We start from the raw sequence: 15,292 nt of genomic DNA, 5'->3' as shown, positions 1-15,292 counted from the left end.
TTGGCTTCATATTTGGCCTTAGAATAATATAATTCTAGAATTATCTCAAAATTTATTGTTATTACACAATCTATATATCTTAAATAATTTCATAAATAGACAACATATCACAGGGTAAAAGAAACATGATATATTGAAGTGCATGGTCAGTTGTGTGAAGGCCTTCAAATCCGTATCCAGAGACCATTATACATCTGCTAAAATTAAGTCAGATGAACCCGTTACCTCTCTCTGCTGTGCACTATTTCACCATTCCAAACATTGCATTCATTAAAAAAAAAAAAAATCCCTATGTTGACAAAACTTTCATTAAAGGGTGGGTTCTCTGCAAAACAGGTTCTTGGTTTGTGCTAAAAAGACGGCCACGTCAGGAAACTGCTGTTTTTTATACTAACATATTAATAGAAATATAGTTTTCTGAGAAACATTAGAATTGCTGAGACAGTTTGTGGAGGTGGTAAGATTACCAGAAAGGACATCAGGAAATCAAAGCAACACTCTAATTTCACTAAATAATCCCTCTGTGACCTTTAGCAAGTTATTTAGGATACATTTTGCAAAAGCTTATGAGGAATTCACATGCCAAAATCCCACTAGTTTTAAGTGACAATTAGTGTGCTAAGTGTGCCCAAGTTGCTCACAGATGTGGGACATGGTCTCTGATATTGCTTGGGGAAATGAGTCACCAGGGAATTAGGAAGCCACATTTTTTAAAGAACCTATTTGTAGCATAGCGTTGAATGATACTAACCTGTTTCACAAAGGTACAGGAAGAGCTTGAATGTTATAGTGATTAACAGATTAGAAAGACATACGGATATACATGCACAAAAGGCATGTTTTGCATGTGACCTAGACACATACTCTGCTTGGCTTCTCTAGATCAGGGTTAGAAAGCTCACCCTGCACAGCTGGAAATTCAGGAAAGTAATAGATCCCATCACTTCTGAGAATTATGGCAGGCCATTTAAGTTACTTGACAGAGTGCTGACTTCTTAGAAAATTAGGACTCTTAATGCTTTGTTTCAGGTGACCCAGAGGTATCATTGTGTTACCGAAAAAGGTGGTAAAATCAGAAACAACTCTTTAACACCAATTCAGTATTAAAGAGCAGGCATTCTTTATTCACGGCGCCGGATGCATGGGGGATCGTTCCTCCTAACGTGCATGCCTTACACGCCTTTCCCATACAATTTATAGATCAAAAATTTGCCTATTCATACATATTCATTATTGTCCTTTCTACTGATTGGTACAAACTCGCTCGTTCCATATGTAAATTACTGCGCAGGCTCAGTTGTCCTCTTCCATTGTTCTTTTTTGAAGAGGTGGTGTTACTTGGGTCGGTGGTCCATGAGTCCGTGGTCACGATCTCCCCCTGCCGGAATTACCTTTTACCTACTTGGCTCTTAATCTTGGCAGTCCTGGCCAGTTTTCTCAGTCCACTACACGAAACCACATTTTGTCATACTTTTCTGACAGAAACACATTGTCTGTTGTTTCGTTCACATTAATGATTACCTAGGGACTAAAATACAGATCAACGAACACACCGATTTGTATACACCATGTCCCCAGACTTAATGTCCAGCTGGATAGGGCTGTACAAGGAGTATAGCAACATCCATGGTTGGTTAATTCCATCGCTCTGGTTACAACTGAGGAAAGTGAACAGCCTTTGCTTAGTTTTGTTTTCTTCAGAGAGCTCATTGTCTGGAAAAAAGCTGATTCTATAATTCAGTTGATTATGCTGCTGATAATGAGGACAGGAAAGTGCTGAAGATTTCTGATGTAGGACTGTTCCTTGTGATTAGCTTTTAATACTCCAAACCCAAAAGCAGCTTTCTCAGAGTCTAAGAGAAATCATAGTGTTTAATCATCTGGGACTGGGAAGGAGAACACAGCCCTTGCTGGGTGACAGGAAAGGGTAGCACAGAAACATTCAGAGGCTGGTGATAAAGTAGGAGTTATTTCATCTTGTTTTTTGCTCCTCTGAAGGAGCACAGATAAGTTCACTGCTACAAGAAATAGGAAATGCCCTCAGGCACTGAAGATCTCAGGAGTGCATGTGTGTCTCTCTCTGCCTCTCTCTCACACTGCTGAACAGAGTAGTTCTTTAAAAATGGTGTTCCAGACAAATAACTGTACTCATCCCATAGAGCCAGGAGAGAAACGAAACTGCACTAATTTCCAGGATTAACTGCTGAGGAGGACTTTCACACACACTGGTCCAGCAGGTAGGTATCGGAAGACTGTATCTTGTGTTCCTAAAGGTAACAGCTGGCATTTCTGATTCACAGTCTGGACAAAAAAACCAGACAGAATACATAATTTTCCTTTCCCTCTTCTTCCTCTCCTCTCCAAAACCTCCACAAGTATATGCACAAATATAAGAGGCCAGCAATTTTTGGTATAAGCCAATAACCCAGAAAAGTAAGTCACCCTTTGGAAACATGTTAATTAGAGAAAACTTCTTTATTCTTTTGATGGTGACTCAGCAAATAGGACTAAACTGAGGCTAACGAGGAAATCAGAGGTAAGCTGAGGCTGTGCTCTTGGTGTTTATATTTTTGCTTTGACAATCTGTTCCTCTGTACGTTTGCCCTCCTTTCATGCTTCCTTCACCTTCCGCAGTCTGGATGGTGCTCCTGGCCATAGACCTTTGTGCCAGAGATAAGGGCACTGTCTCCGCATGGACCTGAGTGGGCTTACCAAGGCATGACCTCTGAGAAAGAGAAATACCTTTACTGAGGGCATCTGGCAAAGTTTGGGTGTGAGCCACACATCCAGCTGTTCAGCATTATTCCTCTGGCAGGGCTTTAGGGCTTCTCCTGAAGCTGATTTTTAGGGACCTAGGGAAAATCAGTCTCAGCACCTGATGTGCCTGGAATTTTCAAGCATCTCCAGGGTTAAACAGAGGCTGATTTTGAGAAGTTTGACTGTGTTGTTGTATGCAATCCTTTTGGATCTGATTTTGTATATGTAATTTATGTTTTGATAGGAACAAAGGTGCTATTTGAGGCTTTGAATTCACAAATTAACGTGCACCTCAAAAGACATACATCCATGTAAATTGAAACTAATGAAGAGGTTTCTTCAAAGCCTAGCAAAGCCAAGCTATGCAGCTTCAGAGATCTCTGCAATAAAGGCATTCTATAAAATTGAGTTAAATATATTAATGCAGTAGTGTGCTACTGTATTAAGTTAATGTACTGCAGCATGAAATGAACTTTATCCCTTTAGAAAAATAATTATTATTTAATGTAATACAATTTCCTATGTGTTAGTACTGCAGAAACAAGGAACCATAGTCAAAATAAAATTATCATCTCAGCAAGATAGCTTTACAGATTCCTCTTATTTACTTGCCTTGCCTTTTTTTTTCAGCCTTGGACTTGCTGAATGTAAACAAACCGATACGAATTTCAGTCATTTTCCTAAAATCATCTAAAAGCATAATGCACTGCCCAAAAAATACATAGATATGTGATTGTATTGAATGACATTTCTAATTGTTGCTTACTAAGAAAACTGAAAATCAGCTGCTTTATAGTGTTTCTAATTTGCATTAGAATTAATTTTAAGCCAATTTCCATTATTTCAAAGGTAACAGAACATGAGGGGTACTCCACCATTTATTTGGGGGCTAATTTATGAACCTCTGTGTCTCTAAAATAAATATTCACTTTACCTCATTTGCAAGCTGATTTGATTTAATACAGAAACGTTACTGAGATCTACAGTTTTATTCATATACTGGTCTATAAATACATTTCTTTCTTGTACTCAGATAAATCTGATGCATAAAAGGAACGTGACTAGAAAGGAACAAATCATTATCTGTTGCTAGTGCTCTAACAGAAAAAAAAGTTTTCCATTTGTATGTTGTGGTTTAGTTTGTATCCAACGTAATAAGCTATGTGATCTGTTATGACCATTGGCCAGACAAAATAAAAGATTTGTTTCCTCTGAGCTGGTACCAGCAGTTCAGCTGCAAATGTCACAGAGAGATGAAATATTGAATAGTTTTCCCTCTGTGATTATTACCTTTTCTATTCGGCATATATCACCCATTAGAAGCAAGCTTAGCAGGCTGTAGTGCCTAACCAGGTTATTCTTGTGACTTTTTAAAACACTAACTGATGTAACAGATTTTGCAGTTTACTACACCATGCCACAAAATTTACTTTACAGATGCATGAATGTATACAATTAAAGGTTATGTTTTAGAAGATTAAAAAGCAACCAAACAATTAAAACTTTGCCTTCAAATGATGAAGTAAATGTGGTTAGAGGCCAAGATGAGCTAAGAGACAATAGTAGATTATTATCTTCACTGAATTTTAACTATCTGTCTTAACAATATTCTCTATTACCATCTCTCAGCCGACCTCTTTTCTACAGTAGCACAGTAAAACAGGAAAGTATTATGTCCTTTTTAGAGATGCAGAACTACAGGACATGCTTCTTAAGCACAGGCAGTTAGCAGAGGCATCTAAGTCGGGAGCCTAGATAAGTCAGGACAGTCAGGAGCCCAAGCAGTTTCCAAAGTCAGTGTATACCTTACTCACATAAAATCCAGGTTACTCTCTGACCATGTTTCTCTCACATCTCACTGCACTGCGTGTTTCCAAAGACAGAATCTTTGGGTTCTTTATTTTTGAAAGTGTTGATTAAATTATCTTCAGCACATGTTTCTGTGGTTTGGTTGGTAGTTTTTTGTTTTGTTTTGTTTTTTTCATGTTCTTCTGTGATATAGATGATCAAGGAAAAGACAGTGACATAAAAGATATTTGTCTACTGCTGTTACGAATGCTAAGCCTGATGGGTGGATATGTGTGATGTGGCTATCAGCCTGAGCGGCACAGAATTAAGCAAAAGGGGTCATTTAGAGAAAATTGCAGGAATTTTATGGAAGAAATGGGGCAGTCCATAAGAGGGCTGTGGGAGGGGACTCTTTCACTATGACAAGGGTAGTCTACTGAAAGGACACTGGTTCCTTTAACAGGGAAGCCTGGCCATTTAGAGCCCACTTAGCCTGCAGTCAACTGCACACATTCAATTATAAGACCTACTGGGAAAGAAACCGGTGATTATAAAAATCAGCAAGTGGCTCAGCTCTGACTGAGAGCTGCAGGGGGGAAGATAGCATCCTGCAACAGGCCTGAAGCAAGGGGATTAAAGAGAAGACAGTGGGGAGTATATGTTTCTTCAATTTCCTTACCTGTGGTAGGCAGGGGAGCTGTTTTGTTTTGATATTTGCCTAAGTTTCATGCTGGAGAATAAATTGTATCCTGAACAAGAACAGAGTTCCTCCTGCTCTAGGGAAGGCTAAGCAGGTCATCTTTAATGAAATCCTCCACTGGCGCTATGATTTAGCTGATAATATTACTTTAATGCTTCAAGTACTTCCAAGAATGGTAAGAAATGCTTTTTTGTGGTTGTTTTCCTCTTCTCTTTCTTTTTTTTCTTTTTTTTTTTTACATATATGTTTTAGTCCTTGTAATATCTCTCTGGGTCACAACTTGCCCTGAAAACTATCATTTCATGCCACTTGTAGCATAATGGACCTGTCAGACTCTCCATATTACAAGTGCCATGGGTTCTAGAGTAGCATGAGGTTGCTTATTTGTGTATTGACATGTCTATTGTCCCCACAGAAGAGTGAGATTTTAACTTTCTCAGATAGAGCCCTGGGAATCTTGAGCATTTGTATGATATAAAAAGCTTACCTTTTTGCCCCTTCCCTGCTCACTTTGAGTTGTACAAAAAGCATCTACTTCCTACAGGCTTTCAAATATGTTGCTGCTCAATGATTTTAACATGTGCTTTTTCCAACAGGAAGAAACTATCAAGGTCATTTCCCAAACTATTTTTATTTCCAAGGTATTACTCATCTTTATTTTATTGTTTTAATAAATTTATAAATTAGTTTAATTCTAGAGAACAACAAAACCTGCTGCTCAGGAAGCAATTAGCTCTTATTAGCATGAAGAACTGGGTGTTATTTTTCTTAGTGTACTGTGTTTTAGAATAAACAATAACAATGTGACATTCAAATTCCTTCAGCGTGTTGACAAAAACATATTTAGTCAACGGGGCTGCCAGTAAACAGCATTTTCTGAGAAGCAGGCTATCCTGCTTATCACTTCATATTTGCAAACCTGACAAATTAGCAGATATTTTGAAATACAGAACCAGATAGCAGATTAAAAAATATGCCTTAGGAGTTTCCAGCCCTAGTCCTCAGCTTTGGTCTTCAGAACACATCATCTTCTCTAGGAGTCCACATGTCCTCTTCCTTTCAGGTAACCAAGTCACTGCATGTAAACTAGGTCCATCTGGTTTACCAAGCATTATCTGGGCAATATCAATTACTTTCTGCATTTGTCACGAATAGGATAGTAACTGAGGTACTACACTAATTTTGGAAAGAAAGACACTTCTATCATCTTAGTTAAGTCTTGAACAACTATGCTTTTAGCTAAGTCAAAAAAGTAAGGAATACTACTTTCTGGACAGAGAGAAACAATGGCAACATACAAATATACAAAATGATATTTTGAAGACAAAAAGCTGTTGCTCTTGTGACACAGTTTATTAAACATGAAAACTGTAACATCAAAACATTAATCCTTCATTTTGCCAAGTAAAGAGGGGGAATCACTATATCATCTTCTAGCCAAACCTTTATAAACTTAGTTTTCACGCTTTACTTTTCTCATTCTCTCTAAATTTTGGGCATGATTCCTACAAACATCTATGCCTGTAAATACATTGTCTTCATGTTAAGAAGGACATGAATAGACTGAAAGGACTTGAGAAACTAGGATGATCAAGACATCTAATCTCCTATGTAAGAACAGTCATGAAACTTCCCTAAATTAACTCCTGTTTGTATTTTTAGGAGAAAAAATAGTGCTTTATTTTATAATTGCTACTGATGGGTGATTGTTGGTTTTGTGCCTATGTTTTGTTCTGTGTCATTTAGTGGAGACTAACAATAGTTAGCAACTATTGAGAAAATCTGGAACTTTGAGGTATTCCAAGAGATGGCTCAACATTTGAAGGATTACTTTTAGGGACTATTTATTAATCTTCATATTAAAATACAGGAAACAGTATGGTGGGAAAAGGCAGGATAAAACCTTTAAAAATAAAGCCAGTGGAATTTTAGTGCTTGAAAATATGCTTTAGTTTTGAGTAGCAAAATTCACTCAAATTTCCCCACTGTGAAGATGCACTGAGTTTTATTTGGGATGCCTTTAGTCTGTTATCTATGTAATGGAAAAGCAATATTGGTTTCACTCTCACATAACCTAAAAGTGTTTTCTTTACTTTTACAAAAATCTCCTTCCTCTTAAATCAAGATCAGACCAATCATGTAAAGTCCAAACCCACTAGTTTCTCATAAAAGACCTAATGAAATGTTAACTACAGAGAAGGTCTGTTAAACAAATACTTAATTATCTTCTCTACATATGGGTACCTACCATTTGTCCTATCAGCTGGAATTTCCTTAGCTATCCATCCACAGGAAAAGCTTCTTTAAGATTTTTCAAGGTCATGGGTAAGCATTAAGTGTTATTACAATTTATGTTTCGTCAGAGACCACTGAACAAGTGATGCTCAAAACAAGATTTTCTTATTTCTGCACAAATACTGATTTTTCTTCCACCTCTACTCTCAAATATGTAAAGACAATGACAACCTGAAGTCACTAGGCATCAGATTTAGCATCAAGCCACAGCCATATGAAAGCGTAGCAGCTACCTAGCCCAGCGCTGGGCCAAAACTAAACGACGTGGCATCTGGGATGGAAAATCTGCAAGGAAGTGAAGAAAGCCCCATATTGCTGACAGAGTTGTCAGTAGAGCAAGAAAATGCTCTACTGAGCCATAAAGAAAGAAGACTTCTGGCAACTCTGTATGTCAAAGTGTACTGAGGAGAACAGATGCAGATGTGGAGACCCGCTGGCAATGCTGACACACAGTGCCAGAGGCTTTCTTCCCTGTAAGAGGGAGTGCAGAAAGAGGTCAAATATTGTACTGTAACCATCATAACCTTGCAGTGGGTGGTTTGAATCTGCTTCACAAAATAAGAATAAAAGAGGGTTTTGTGCCATTGTTGCGGTGTCTTTTGAACACAGAACGCTTGGTGGAAACAGTGAAATACTCTTCCCTGCAAAGGCCTGTGCAAAATCTCAACCTAATTTTGGAAGAGCCTGTGCAACTTCAGTAGCTGTAGGTTCCCTCAGATAAATATTTGCAGTATGTTTGCAGTCCTGTAATAATCCTGTTTGTATTAAAAGGTGAAACAGAAGATTTAGGAAATGAAAATCACCTGGGAAATATAAGGAAATATTCTGGAGAATCTGAATGACTGAGTAATGCAGATTTTGACCCATTTTGCTCATTTAACTAAAAGTAACTCAATGTAATTTTAAGTTTATAGCAAACGCGAAAAGGGGGAATTAAAAATACTAAAAGTAAACTATAAATAACTTCAAAGCAGTTAATGATTAAATAACATAATTAGAAAAACAAAATAATAATGTCTTGTAAACCAGTTAGCTGCAACATTGCTGGCTTATTATTCTAAGCAAACCATAGCCAGTCACCACTTCATAATCTTGAACAGAAACTTGAAAGAAGTGAGTTTCAACGTAATTTCAAATTATATTAATTTTTAACAGTCTTCAGATTGTATAAATTAATCCATTTTATCTTACATTTTCAATGGACTAATTGCATGCAATTACTGCATCTCAGCAGTAAATCTGAGTAAAATACTCAGAAGGGGTATTTCACTAAGTGATGGTACCTCGGCCATTTGCAGTCCTGTAAATATGCTCTTAGGCATCTCAGTAATAACTGGCTTTCATATGTTCTACAAATGCCCAGTATGCATTCATTTCAGAAAGGAGTTTAAATAAAAGCTGTTTCCTCCACAATGCTTGAAGGAAAGAAACCAGCCTTCTGTAGTTTTCATTGTGCTCAGACCCATCCATGATGAATGAAAATAGAGTGAAATGGGGTGATGAGGACCAACAACGGCTTCTGAAGTTTATAATTTTGCACTAATGGATGTTTTGGGGTAAAAGAAATGAAGTTTATGATTATATAGCATCTCCTCCTTTCCTTCAAGTGCGTTCCAATCCATGGCCTTAAAAGCCAATTCTGTGATGACTTTTAAACTAAAGAAAAATAGTTACTTCCCCTTCTAAGGGTTAATATTCTATTTTATTAACCTTTCTACATATCTTTTTGTAGTTTTAATATACAGGGAGAAAGAAATCAAATAGATAAGGCACAGCAACTGATAAAAGGTTATCAGTGGTCAGGAGAATGGATAGAAAGCAGAAGGTACTCCTACACATGAGAGCTGTAGCCAGTTAGCTGAAACTGATAGTGAAAGATTAATCTAGTAAGGAAATTAGTTTCTGGTCAGTAAAAAGTAGTTGAAATGCTATACATTAATGCCAGCAGTCTCAGTGGCAAAACTGAGGAATAAGAATTGTTGGTGCAGGACCTGAGAAATAATAATCTCCAGGTAACAAAAGCATATTAGAAGAGTAGCTGTGACAGAAACACAGGTACAAAGAGATATGCATTGTTCAGGACAGACAGAAATAAAGACATAAGGTGATTGTATCTTAAGGATATGAAAAACTTCAGGAAATAAGAAGATATGAGATGCATAAAGCACAATCTTTTGGAGTCAAAATCATGTGGGGAAGCATGATAAAAGAATAATTACAGGAAGGATACTAAGGGGTTTTGGGTCAGATACAGATAAGGATAGAGATCTTAATGGTGTTGCTAGAGGGAGAGATAATACCAACAGTTATACAGCTATGAGAATCTTCAGAGCTACTGGAGGTAGACAGACAAATAAATGAAGCAAATATTCATAAAATCAGTTAATCCTGATTAACTCCTCATTAACTCCTGATTAAATCCTGATTACCATCTCGGTTAATCCTGACATGCTAGTTGAGAGATTTCTTCATCAAAAAATTAGAGAACAAAAGAGGAAATGCTATTTTAAACTTAGTTTTGGTAAGTACTTTAGATACAGCTGGTGTTAAAACTAACCAAAGTTGGAAAACTATAAATTAAATGCTAAATAAGTAAGAATAACTAAAGTACTTGATTTTGAAATGGCAGACTTAGAGAAAAAAAAAGTTGGAGAAGATCAAGCAAGCTGCTGAGGGATAGAAGTGTGACAGAAATCAAGAATTTATTTCCACTGAAGGTACTATAAATACTCAGGATGTACATCTCAGAAAAAGACAGAGAAATCCTTGGAGAAAAAAAGACTACACTTACCAACATGAACACCTTGAGATAGATATTCTAACTGTATATAGCATCTGAAAGGAGTGGGGGGAAAAGGAGGGATGATCAGCATAGAAAAGTATGTCAAACTAGAAGTCAAGTCATCTAGAGAAGTATTAAAACAAAGGAAGCTTGCTCTTGGGGACAGAAGATGAAGGTCACTAAACAATGACGATATGTGAGAGAAGAGCTAGTGCGTGGCTGCCAAACTGAATTAATACTTAGCTTCAGTGGTCAAGTTACAAAGACGCTATTGGCCATGAAAGCAAAACCAAAATAGGCATATGAATGAATATGGAGATGGAGTTTACTCTGTCTGAGTTGAGAAGACTGGATAATCCTAGCCCAGAAAAGTGAGTAGAAGATACTGTGGGTCTCTTAGCATATTCTGTTTTCTTTTTCTTCTTTTTTTTTTCAATCTATTGTCTGATTCATGATTACACTAGACTATTTATTTGAGGGTAGTCACAGCCATAGAGAAGAGCAAAGGTAGAGAGGACCCATATTAAGAAAGAGGGTAAAATGTTCTGGGGTTCTTCCATTGTGCATCCCTTCAGAAGGATTACAAAAGGCTTTAAAAAGGTTTGAAGAAGAGTAAAATGGAACCTGGACACAAATGAAAAACTGAATACAATGCAGCACAGTTCTAACAAATGAAGATCATGTCACACTAATTTAATAACTTACTTTGATTTTTCCATAAGTAAACTCATTTGACTTATAAGAAATGATTTATGATGGTGAAGAAAGAACAGAGAAATTGGAAGATGGATGAAGAACTCACAAAACCTATTAAACACAACAATGAAAGTTTATTGTCTAAAAGATTATTAGTGTAGTTTTCTATGAGATAAATTTGGGACTTAATGTTTTTAAGTATTTTCATTAAGAATCTTAGCAGAAAAATGACAGGCTATGGATAAAATCAACTGATATTACAAAATCAGTAAATGCACTCAGCGTGAAGAAGGAAAGACCAATCTCAGGAAAAAAAAAAAGGCACCCTTGGGTAGACTAAAGAAAAGAAATAGGATATATTCACCTTTACAAAAGGCAAGTTCTGCACTTGGAGACAAAACATACTTCAACTTATATAAGAATTCACTCTTTGAAAGCAACTGAAGACTGAATTGATAGAGATATGTCCAGTAGACTTAGACAAAAATTCTATGAGTATATAGAACCTGAAAAGATTTCATGTCAAATAGTATGGTCACTTCCAGTCACCTAAACTGTCAGAGATGCAAAGATTGGCTAGTAGGGGAACAGAAAGCATACTAAAAAGAAGACAAGAAAGGCTGGGGCTTAGCCCAAATGTTGGAAGTAGACATAATTCTCTGTGAAAGGCATAAAATGCATTAGCTGGTGAACACTTGTCTTAACAAGAATGCCCAAAATTCATAGAAATTCTCAGATTGTGTCTTGAGGCTGAATCATAGTGCCTATCTCAATTCAAGCAAGACACTTGAGTCCTTTCCATGTTATTAATGGCTACTTTGCAGCTTTTTGCTGACTTCATTACAAAGCAATTATTTCCATGCTTAGTCTGGAGGAGATGGCCCAACTATTCATTTGGCATTGTTATCTGGAGATGAGCAGCCCCTTACATACCTTTGAGAAAATGGCCCTAGCTGTATAGGTGAAGATTCATTCACAAGGTGTGTACTCTACCTTGTTCAAAACTTTGTTGGTATTTTCTACAAGCACAACATTGGCTTAAAACCTATGCATAAACCAAATTTAAAATATGAATAATTAATGTTCATTATTATAAAGGCAGCTCATCTTGCTGATACACAGGAGATAAGGAAATGCATTCATATTTGAAGCTACACATGTCAGTCCTCACATAACCCTGAGGAAACATTTCTTCTGGGAGCACAAAGTATACATGGCTGTTGCATTCTTGCTGTCAAACCCACTGCTGCTTCCATTTAAGTGGAAAAGTTTTAGCAGTTACTTTGTGCTATGAAATTTACATTGGTTTTGCTACATAACCTTTTCCTAGCTGGCAACTGTCTGACTGCTGTATTTGAGGAGATAGTGGGACAGACTGACCTAATCAAATCATGTGTACAGCCAGAGTTCAAGATGGTTTGGGGTTTATTCATCAGAAGAAAGTTCAGCAAAACTTATTTCTACTCCCGTCAGTCAGATCTGCTCCCTTCCCAAATCAAAATGAAGTGTCTGGAAGGGGCTGCAAATGTGGAAGAATCATACTGGCAGAGAAGACACCCTTCATGTGAAGATTTCAAGCATTAACTATAACAGCCAGGATTTTACTTGTTTTATTTGGTAATATTTAGTATATGTTTTTGTGTTCTGTGTAAAAACAATAAATTAATTTGGAGAGTTTTTCTGCATTAATAGGTTAACAGAATGGGGAGCATTAGAAAGAGAGCCATAAACTATAAGTTGAGTAAGAAGTTATTTTATCCCAACGTAATTGGAACTGCACAAGAAAGTGAGGTCGTAAAAATGCCATACTGGTTTTGGTCTCTGGTGTCCTGAACCTGTAAGTAGAGCTTTTGACAAATCAAACAAACTTTCCTCAATCAATCAAAAAAACATGGAATTAGATCTTCATGCAAACTACCACGACCTTTAATTCTCCTGAAACAGCAGGCATTATTCCCAAAGGTCAGGCAGATTAATGAAAGTGGAGACCTGGTTTCCAGGACACCTCTGAAACTGCATGCTCTAAAATATGTTTATGTAATGCTATCTAATTGAAAAATAATAGTAAGAAGCAGAGGATTAGTAGAAAATTCAAGTGAACCAGGGATGTTGCATCATGCTGTATGTTTCCACTTGAGCTTGTAATACCCAATACAGTGGTTCTCTATCCTGGTCTCTCATCTTCATTTCTAACCTGGGCCCTATTTATATCAGAGTTCAGGGAAAATATATTAATGAAAGAGTTAATAATGAGCATTTTGTTTTTCTTCACCACCTTCCAATGGTAATGTAAGAGATGCAGAGAATGGATTAAAAAAAAAACCCAAGACACTGTTCCCAAGCTGTTGAGCTGATACAGTGAAACAACCCAGTAGCTGAATAGTCTCACTGTTTGCAGAAGGTAACTATAAACAGCAATTCAGTGTTTTTAAATACAGCAACAAATAAAGCAAGCTTCAAAACTTGACTGTATCTTCCATTTCTTGTCATATGAGATAATATGAAACTAATATTAATTGCATCATTGTGAAAAGTATTCAACAGAAATTAAAGAATTTCCTGATCCCATACATGAAGAGAGGTTAACATGGAACCTATCACAGAATTATTGAGGCAAGGTGGTAGTAGCCAGGATTTCCATTTTATCACCCTGCCTGAAAGGCAGAAGTAATTGGGATGAAGCTGGAAATTTTCTGGCTCTTTCAAGTGCCTTGGGTTTTTTGTTTGAAATATTTTGTTTTAGAAATAAGTAACAGGAAGCCATGAGGACAGGGACTAAAATTCTTGCACTGGTGAGAACATTATTCATCTTCCTTGGCTGCTTGTTCAGCCCACTGGCATACAGTCTTACATGGAAAGTGATAGCCATGCCTAACAGGAATGGATGATTACTAAAGGCTATATCTATTGGGTCTGTATTATTATACTGGAGGTAAAGGGAGTTTTGCAATTGACTCAGAATGAAGATTTGGCTCTGAGTGAGATTACTTACGAGTGGGATAAAGTAACTTTAGGTTTGAAAGCTATGTCAGAGATATAGTAAATACATCTTTTGTTATTAGAGGCTGAAACTCATCCGTGTGTATCAAACCAGCACAAAGCTTTTATACTACTGTCTATAGTTTAGAGATGCCACTGTCAGAAAATATTATCTTATAATAATTTTAAAAGGTAGATAGGTTGTTATAACCTTAATATCTTTGCTTCAGAGAGGGAAGAATCTTCCCGCCCAAAAGGAGTCTTACCAGGTCTAAAAAAAAAGAAGCTAGTGGGGAACTCTTACTCCTATCTGTTAGTATGTGAAAGAAAATGTGATTTATTTTTCTGAATATGCACTCTTATACACATAACCAACATGTATGTATATCTAGTTCAGTCACTGTTCATTTAATTGTGTTCCTTTTCATTACCCTTATTTAATCTATTGCATGTAGAAAGAAGGGTTAGGAGAGAGAAGACTTTCAGAAGCACAGACACTCCCCACAACATACAGTAGAAGAAAGCCTATAGGTGCTGGTGACTCATTCTTGCCCACGCTTCTGAAAATGTCCACCTTAGATTTCAAGCTCTTCAGAACAGAAACTTTTCTTTCCTCGTGTGTTCAGAAAACACTTGACACCACATTATAAAAACGTCCATCGTATACAGTTATTCTGTGAATGTTGATTATTTCCTTCTGACTGGCCTGAAAAGTTCTTCAACTCCTTCCATTTGCACTTTGAGTATCTGTCATCTTACATCTATTCATCTATATCTGACGAAGTAAATGTGCTCTGCTCTTTTCACCTTTCCTTTAGCATCTTCTTGTAGTCTTTTATGTTCCTCTCTGTGCTCTCTTAGATGTGCCAACATTAGTGATCACAGAAAAAAGGAAGGCTTCAGGATGATAGCTCCAAATCAGGAACTGGTTTGACAAAAAGTAACACAAGTTAACCTGCTCAGCCTGATACACTTGCCAGTGAGGCAAATGGCAGAAATTATCTTAAGAGACAGCTAGACATTTTTAGGGTGAGAAAAAATTGAAGGAGACAGTGACATATCGGAGGGTAAGGGGTAAGATAAGCTTGAGAAGGATAGACTCTTTGGGATAAGTTAGCTTTCCTTGTATAAATAATTCTTATGTTTCTATGATACCTCTTACTTCTGCAGCTGATATTTTTTACTGAGGTAAAATGTTTGTTAATAAAATCAAATTTCTTTTTTTTTAAAGCAGCACAGGATTGCTACAGGAGGTCAGGGCAGGTTAAATGTGACACATCTGAGATTTAATATTT

General features: G+C 36.9%; 1 non-coding gene across 1 annotated transcript; it reads right to left on the bottom strand.

Annotated features, from left to right (window-relative positions):
- Positions 1–878: 878 nt before the first annotated feature.
- LOC135313313 (small nucleolar RNA SNORD36) lies at positions 879–949 on the bottom strand. Its single transcript, XR_010372929.1, has one exon. It is a non-coding gene; the product is annotated as a small nucleolar RNA SNORD36 (small nucleolar RNA).
- Positions 950–15,292: the final 14,343 nt, after the last annotated feature.

This window comes from Phalacrocorax carbo, chromosome 4 (assembly GCF_963921805.1).
Source record: "Phalacrocorax carbo chromosome 4, bPhaCar2.1, whole genome shotgun sequence".
NCBI classification, from domain to species: Eukaryota; Metazoa; Chordata; class Aves; order Suliformes; family Phalacrocoracidae; genus Phalacrocorax; species Phalacrocorax carbo.
Note: the sequence above shows the minus strand (reverse complement) of the source record. Positions and strands in the feature narration are given on the sequence as shown.